The sequence below is a fragment of the Python bivittatus genome, unplaced genomic scaffold, assembly GCF_059951505.1.
Source record: "Python bivittatus isolate LINGU-HERP-01145 unplaced genomic scaffold, Pbiv_v1 ctg000120_np1212, whole genome shotgun sequence".
Lineage (NCBI taxonomy): Eukaryota > Metazoa > Chordata > Lepidosauria > Squamata > Pythonidae > Python > Python bivittatus.
In genome coordinates, this window is record NW_028277037.1 from 2725115 (window position 1) to 2734365 (window position 9251).

Genomic DNA, 9251 nt, shown 5'->3' on the forward strand with positions numbered 1-9251 from the left:
AATGGAGTGAACTATTACAAGTTAATACATGGTGAAAAACTAGAAAACAAATAGTGTTTTCTAGAAACATGGTGAAATACTAGAACAACTAGATGAATTTGTGTGGCTTGGTAGGATGTTTACTGAAGATTGAAAAACAGATTTAAATGTGTAAATGATGCAAGAATGTGATGTGATGTGATGTGACCTGCTATGAGGAATGTATTTGTGTCAAAAGAAAGAAAATGGGTGTACAATATATTAGAATGGGCTTCTTATTTGGGTGTGTCAGGAGAAACAAAAATTGAGTACCAAGGTAGTGAGACACTTAAGTGGACATGATAAAACAGGAAGTGAAGATCAAGAAGAAATGGGTGATGAATGTGGCCTGAATACAAAAGTGAATGTTATTAGAAAGGACAGTACATTGAGGTGGATTCTTTATATAGGGAGAATGAATCAAATTGCAAAACAAAAGAAAGAGGAGTGAGTCTGTGAAGAGGAAAAGGAAGACTGGAAAAAGTCATGTTTGGATGGAGCTAATGAAATCCTCAAAAAGAAAGGTGAGAAGTTAGAAAAAACAAAATGTATGAATTGATGTATAGTGCAATGGTAGTTTGCAGGAATAGAAATTATGGAGTGGTATAATGAAGTCTATTAGTCTAAGGTAGATTTAGCTATATATTTTTTTCCGTATCTCACACCTTTAATTTTGTTAGCTTATTACCTCTTACTTAATTTGTGTGCTGTTCATAACATTACTTAAACGAAAGGTGAATAGTGTGCTGGGTATGTATGAAAACTGCAAAGAGCTGTTGGAAGAGAAATGCTGGGTGCCCTCAGCCCATTTCTGTGGACTGTTTTAATTGCAGACACTAAAGTGTCCCAAGTGTCTCCACAGGTACAATTTTAAAAGAGGAAGGAAGAGAAGGAGACGTCATGGCCACTGGCGAAACATGAGCTTCAGACAATTATTTTGGAGGATGAAATGACGATGGTGCATTGAGTCTTCACATTGTTCCTGCCAGAGGAACTCAGAATGAGACAGCTTGAATCACATCCAAGATACTGGTTTGCAATCACAGTGCTTTCCCTGCCATGTTATTTTGCTAGCCATTTTGTTCCGGATGATTTCTCTTAGCTGTTGCTTATCTGCTGACCTTTCCGATGAAGAAAATCCTGTTGGGGTACTTTTTGAGAGGTGGGATTGTTCAACATCTAACACAGGCTTCTCAAAACACAAATAATGTGGCTTTGGTTGCCTTATTTTCTGAAGGTGGCACCCACCAGGATCAGATCACATATTTTGTATTTCTTTCTTAGACAAAGCTGATAGAAATGTCTAATGTTTTGATACCAAATTGCCTTGGGCCTTGGGTCCAGTGCTATAATTACTTTGGTTATTGGTAAAACATCCAGCTATATGGGGTAGGGCTTTTAAGGAAGTAGAATACCTTGACAGCTGGTTTCATTTAGGGGAAAGGGGGCTGGAGAGACTATTTTTAGAACTGCCCTACCAATTACAGCTGTCTATGTTGATACTGAGCAAATGCCAACTCCAGTTGCAAATTATGAGCACAATTTAAGAATGGAAAAGGTCCCTTTCCCCAAGCGAGTGAGGCCCAGAGCATTCTTGCAAATTCTGGTACAAACTGATTTGATTTTAACTTCCTGGGCTAATGGCAGATTGGAAAGGAGCTGCTAATCAGATACCAGCCATCTCTGAATATTGTACTGTGATTCTTTGCTCAGGCACACACAGGAAAGTAACATGAGTAGAATATTTTATCAAACAAACCAAATCTTGCATTCCATTCCTAATGCTTCAAGGAGCTCAGATGCAACTGCTTTCTGAAAGCATCACAGTTAAGAATGAAGTTTTATAGCAAGCAGATTAGCAGCTTATTAAGATAACTGAACAGCAATGATTGATGAAGATGAACTTTTAATATATAAACAGGTTGAAACTATTGTCTTCCTCTGGCCAATCTGAATCTGTTTTCTGATTCTCTCCTCTTAGGAGATTGTAATATCTGAGTTTTCTGCATTCTTTCCCACAATCATAGACATTTTATTGTTTTCAACCTGAGAAATATCCTTTTTTTCCAATGGCCTGACACCTGAAACAAACAAGGAATGAATTGGGAGCTCCTTTATTTTTAATTGGCTTATTGGAGGCCATTCCAACTGTGCTGAAATTTGAGGCTGAAAGAGGAAACAAGGTACAATTTCAGGATGGCTGGGTTTACACACACCAACCATGTTTCATTTAAGGATAACTTATTGAATAAACCGCAACTGGCTCCGTTTACACAACATGCCAAACTACAAACTATATCCAGCAGAAGAGAATATATATAGCTCAGGGTTGACCGTGGAGTCCTTGGTGCTCTCTGAGCTTGGCTGTTTGCTTGCAGACGTTTCATTACCTGACGAGGTGACATCAGTGCTAGTGAGTGTGGGGTTTGCTCCCTGTTTAAATACAGTAAATTTCCCTGCCGGTGTTGGTGGGGGTGTGGTTTTCTCCTTGGTAGTTCCTTGGTTTTAATTTAAATGTTACCCAGTCGGGTAATGAAACGTCTGCAAGCAAACAACCAAGCTCATAGAGCACTAAAGACTCTACAAACTATATTTTGCACAGACTAGAATAATTGAGTTTGCCCAAAACATTAGGCTGAAAATAAGCCTTTTTCCCCCCTAAACTCAGTGAACTCATTGTACTTATTTTCCCACTTACAGGTAGTCCTCGACTTATGACCACAATAGGGACCGTAAAATTCATCGTTAAGTGGTGCAGTCATTAAGCGAGACAGCATGTGACCACACTCAATTTCATGACATTTTTTGCAAAAGTATTAAGTGAATCGCTGTGGTCGTTAAGTGAATCACACAATCATTAAATGAATCACACGGTTCCCCATTGATTTTGCTTGTTGGAATCCGGCTGGGAAGGTTGTGTATGGTGATCATGTGACCCTGGGACGCTGCAACCGTTGTAAGTACATGCTGGTTGCCAAGCACCTGAATTTTCATCACGTGACTACAGAGATGCTGCAACAGTCATAAGTGTGAGGACTGGTCATAAGTCACTTTCCAATGCCGTCGTAACTTCGGTCACTAAAAAATGGTTGTAAGTTGAGGACTATCTGTACTGAACACAGGCAAAATGAGGCTGAGACTACCTGTATTGAAGATAGGCAAAATGAGGCAACACAAAAGTGTTGCCTTGTTTGTGATGTTTCAAGGCAGGTTAATGTTGCTGAAATATAACATCATGATCTAGTTTCATAGATAGAATAATAGAGTATTACTGGATGCTGTGGTTAATAAGCTGGCAAATATAACATTGCAGTCATGATCAAAACATGGAAAAGTTCAAGAAAATTCTAATTGGAGTCCTTCACTTTTTTCTCTACAGTCTGTATTTAGTAGAACAGCTGTGTGAGAGTAGAATGGAGCCTAAAGGCAGATATTTAAGGTCCAATAGAACAACTACAGTTCCTTAAAGAATGTCTAAAGGCAGATATTTAAGGTCCAATAGAACAACTACAGTTCATTAAAGAAATGCCAGGCTTTGATGGAAAGCCTGCATCTCTTAATTTTCTGGGGGACAGGAGAAGACAAAAAGAAGAAAGGTCTCTGTTCTTTCCATAGGAAGCATGCTGAAGGGGGGAACCTAGGAGAATCAGTCTTCCAGAGCAGAAGAAGCAAAGCAGAGGCAACAAGAGAATCCTTGATAGTTATCTCTACTCCTAATGCCCCTAGTGGCCAATCAGATAAATGGCTTACATGTTTATGGAGGTCTCACAAAGCAGGTGTCCATGGTGTGTCAAAATCTGCAAGACAACACCCATCATCTTGCCAAATTTCACCAACATCCCACAGATGCCCCTGCATGGAAGTTCACAACTATCAAAAAATTGAAGTATGCTAAACAGTAGCTTTCAAACTGCCAGGTAACACACTGATAGAATTGGTTCAAACAGTATTTTACTTGAACCTAAGATTCCTTGGGCAACAAGGCCTGGCTAAGTCTCTAAGTAAATATCCCACCCCCCACATCCCTTACAATATCCTTAGGGATTCTTGTTAATGAATGTTAATCTCAAAAGTGTTCTCCAAACTCATGAAGCTGGGTTTCACTTGAGTTACATGCATTTGCTTATTTACAAATGTGTATGCTGCCCATTCGTGGTCGCTTACAACACATATAAACACAAATACCCCTTCCCCCCCCCCCCACTAAAATCATACAGGCAGTAGCATAAAATCTCTAAAAGTTTTGAGTAAAAAAAAGTGAAGTGGGGAGCCTTTTCCTTTTTAGCATTTCTGTTTAATTTTATTAAACACGATAAGAAGGGCTACATTAGGAAAAGGGTAGAAAAAACATGAAATAGTTTGGTTTGGGCTATGAAATCTAACATCTGAGTTAGTAGAATCCAGAATACTGTTTGCAGGAAAATCACACAGTCCCTTTGTTTTTAATGAGCTCCAAGTCACCATAGATAAATCCATCAGCAACTAGAGAAACTATTACTTTTCAAGTGATGTATAGTGAAGGACATTTCTGAATCTCCATAATCAGAAACATAATTCTGCTTAAATTACCTGACAATGCCATTCTCAAGTCCAACTTGCTGTGATAATCTGAAAATGTACGTGGGAGATGAGATGAAGTGTCTTAATTGATAGAAATGGAAAAACCTAATTACTGAGATAAGAAGAATTTGAGGACACCAATTCCTCAGGTTTTATGTCATCAGCCCTGCCAAGCTGCATTATGTTTGAGTGGATCTCAACTTCACACACTGTCTCTTGGCCAAAAGACATTCATCTAACCCCATATTTTGGAGATAATCTGAGGTTTGTCTGGATCATCCTTGCTGAATGTCTGGTTTGCTTGTGGAAGGTTTTAGATCAAGGGAAGGGAATTAAGGGGTGGGAAGATAGGAAGGAAGGGTGAAAAGAAAACTAGAAAAAGAAAAACGATCAGAGTCCAACCTGAAGAGATGTGAATTAAATAAAAATGAGAGCTATGATTTCTCTTTACCTACAAAGGAATCACTATTGTCTCTCCCCTCCACTTTCCTGTAGTTGTCATTTCTAAATATTTTACTCAGCAGGAAAGTTGAGTGCTGTTGTAGCAGCTCCACAGGGATCTACCTTTTTCTTTTCATTTTTTTCTTCAGCCTTCATCTGCTTCCTAGGCAGGTCACAGTTTGGATGCTACTAGCAGCCGATGAGAAGAGATAGGCAGAAATCTTCAGTGAGAGAAAAGGAGAAAGTTGAGTTTCATTACATCCCCCTTTCACACATTGTTCCATTCCCCAAAAAGCTCAGAATGAATGTCAAAATATAGAAAGCAGATCAGCCATATCCAATAAAACTTGCATGGATGTTCTTTTCCCCCAAGGATTCCTACAGGGCAGACTTTATTGAATAAGTCACAATTGAATGGATTTGCATAACCACTTATGCCATAAAACAGTGTTGTCCAAACTTGGCCACTTTAAGATGAGTGGACTTCAACTCCCAGCATGGCTGGCTGGGGAATTCTGGGAGTTGAAGTCCACTCATCTTAAAGTGGCCAAGTTTGGACAACACTGCCATAAAACATTACTTATAAGTAACAATGGGCCTGGTTCACATAATCAAACAAACATCATTATGGCTTACATGTGAACTCAGCCATAGACTCAGTAAAGACCTTCATTCTGACGCTGTACCTGGTTTTCCCCTCCTTTTTTTCTATAAAAATGTTTTCCATGGGGCCCAATATTTTAGTGGGAGTAAAATCTAAAGGTCCCCAATGTATTCTAAAGCATTTCTTTATACTCTGCATACCTCTTGCAAATGTGTTTTTTAAAATGTTTTACTCTGGGTTCAATGGGTTCTCTGGTTTTGTAACCCTCAAGGACTTCCATTAGTGCAAGCGCTTGTTCTTATTGGGAATACACTTGTTTAGGTACCTGGGTATTCTTTCAAAAATGAAAGAAGTCCTCAACTTTCTTGAAATGTCCAATGAATGCCACTACAGCTTGCTTGGAAAATGAAAGGTCAGATCAGCAAATCCCTTTGCTTTGAGTAGGGCACGGGTTCTTGAATCTTGAGTTTGGAGCATGCTAGGCTGTGGATCCCTGAGGCAAAATTTGACAGTTTGATTGATTTTTATTGAGATTTCCTTGATATAAATTACCATGGTAACCAACCAGGTGCCCCGTTTTGTCAATCTTAGCAAATAGCCACAGTTGTTTTCTCTTTCATTTGACACAAATACAGGATTGAGCAGAATAATGAACCCTTAATTGCTGCTTATTTCAGCAGGGTAGAAGTAAAAAAATAAAAATAAAAATAAAGCATTGGTTTCTTTGTTCTTGTAGTTGTTTGGGAAGATAATTATTTCTTTCTTTGAGAAAGTAAGTCGTGGAGAAAATGTTCTTTTTGCATATAAGAGTAGCCATTATCTTAAAGGAGGTATGTATTGATCTTAATCAAGGTTTCTCACTTGATTAAGAAATCAGTCCTATAGGATTTTTAAGCAATTGCTTGTCAAGCATTCAGGATTTCTGAAGCAAAAATTCACATTAAAACTATATGGAACGATTTGGGGTGATCACACTCGATACTGCAGTTCCCTCTGAACTATGAGATCAACTACTAAAGAAGGACAAAGATGTGATCATCTTTTTGGTTCCCCCTAGTATCTCACATTTCTCATCTTTCTTATCTCTCGACTGCCAATAAACTAATAGCTTTACTGGATCATGGCCAAGTTACAGACACTCAACTGTGTCCATCCAGATGTTTTTTGACAAGTACACAAGTAAGACCAGATGGAAATTACTCTGCTTACCTGTGTGCATACCAGCTGCCTACTCTTTGTTGTTCTATTTTGTTCTATTTGTATTTGCCCCTTTCTGATTGAAGTAGCATTTTTAAATTCATTTATTTGTTTATTATTTCAACTTAGATGCTGCCCAACTCCAATCAACTCTGGGCAGCTCACAGCATAAACACAGAGCAACAAAATGTTGAAATTGCATATGGCTGTTGATCCATTAGTTCTGACAGAAATTTACTGACCGGTTTGTCACCCGAGCCTGACGTCAGTTTCATCCGTGTTCAGCTCAGCACTACCCTTCCGGGAGAGTAAAAAGCATAGCAATAAACAGATGGCAGATCTGGTCAACACAATGTAGCACATGTCCAACAAGGGGGTGCAACCTTCCTAGCCAAAACTCTGGAAAAGAGCCAGGTTTTTAAGGTCCTCTGGAATGCCACCAGTGTGGGACCCACCCTGATGTTAGTGGGAACCTCATTTCAGGTGCTGCAACAGAGAAGGTGCAATTCGTCAGTCCTGATAGATGACATTTTTTGATCAAAGCAACCTGGAACATGCCAATCTTGTCAGAATGAACTGCCTAGGTTCACCCTATGGGAGATAGGTGATCCCTCAAGTAACCAGGCCCTATGTAGGGGTATCACATAAACATACTGAGACATGTTAATCACAGCCTGTGCTGCTGCACTCTGGACCAGTTGAAGCTTCTGGGTGGTCTTCAAGGGCAGCCCATGTACAGTATGTTACAGTAATAGAGCCGTGAAGTGTCTCCTAATCTAGGAAAGGGTGAAACTGGTGCACCACATGAAGCTGTGCAAAGCCTTCCTGGCCACAGCTGCCACCCGCTCATTGAACAGGAACTGTGAGTCCAGGAATTCCTTCAAATTGTGCAGCACTCTTAAATGGGGAAGTACTATCCCATCCAAGCTTAAAGGTGGAACATCTCCAAAACTAGGTGGCCCCAACATCCACAGCCATATGGTCTTGCTAGGATTGAGTCAGAGATGGTTCTTCCCCATCCAAACTTGCATAGCCTCCAGGGACTGGACAGAAACTCAAAAGCCTCACCTAGCTGCCCTGGGGTCAACATATACGGTTATCATCAATGTGCTGATGAGAGCAAGCTGGAAAATGACCTCACCAGAGGTTTCATGTAGATGGTGAACAGGACGGGAGAAAGAGTTGAACCCTGTGGCATGCCACAGAAGAGGGGCCTAGGAAGTGACCTCTCCCTCACACCAATACTGATTGAAATCAGCCCTGGAGGAAGGAAGAGAAGCATTGTAAAATGATGCCCCCTATCCCCAACTCCTGGCACTGGTCCAGAAGGACAACAAGGCTGATGGTATTGAATGCTGCTGAGAGATCAAGGAGCACAAGTCATCAATATGTGTGACCAAGGCTGTCTCAATTCTGAATCCTGGCTTGAAACCTAATTGAAACAGGTCTAGATAATCCGCTTCCTCCAGGGTTCTCTGCAATTGCAGTCTGTCAGCATTACGAGGTAGTCCAGACAAGAAGCACACCCAGAAGTACTAGTTTATTGTAAGGTTACATTAACAGAATCTTGCAAGTCTGAAAGTACATCCCCCCCCCCCCCCCGTTGTCTTTACATCCCTAGAAAGTAGGGAGGATCCCTTCTGAGACATTTGCCATATCCCCATCCCTTCTGCAGGCTCAGCTGCCTCTTATCCAACTGTTGCCCTGGCTGCAGGTCTTCCCCGTCTCCCAAGGTCATTCCCACACACCACAGTCTGACCACTTTCTAAATAACCTTCCCCCAAAAGATGGAAAAGGCCCAGGAGACACCCCTCCCCAGGGCCTCCACACAGTCCAGAAGGCCCAGGGTAGTCCCATCCCCACAGGCTAAATGTCAGGGGAAGAGGGGCAAGAAACCAAAGCCCTCCTTTTGGATGCTTCCCTTGGATCTACATCTTACTATTGAAGAAGGCAGTAGGCTTCTCAAGATAGCAGCAGTGCTGGGCCACCTTACTTGAGTCCCTCCAGTAAGCTCCTTTTAAACCAATGCCATCCTTTCCCTTGGACTTCCATTCTACTGCTGTAACAGCCATGGAGAAAATCCAGAAATGAGAGCTGCAAGTCCCTGAATCAGCCAGATGACCTGAAGACCATACTCATTCTAGTTGACTCCATGTTTTACCCAATATACAGCATTGAACTCCTTCTCTAAATATTTTTCTTACTGCGTCTGATGGAGCTCATGAGAGGCTGCTCAGTTTTCTCAGTCAGGGCAACATTCGTTAGAAGACATGGCCTACAATACAAGAATTTCCCATGCTTCCTTAGGTGTTAGAATTCAAAAGCCATATTTTGTGTGCTTTCCTTACCTTATTCTCTATCCCATAGATTTGCAGCTAGCATGTCCTCCAAGGCAGATGAACAGAAAATCCACCGATGCCTCACCTCCTGC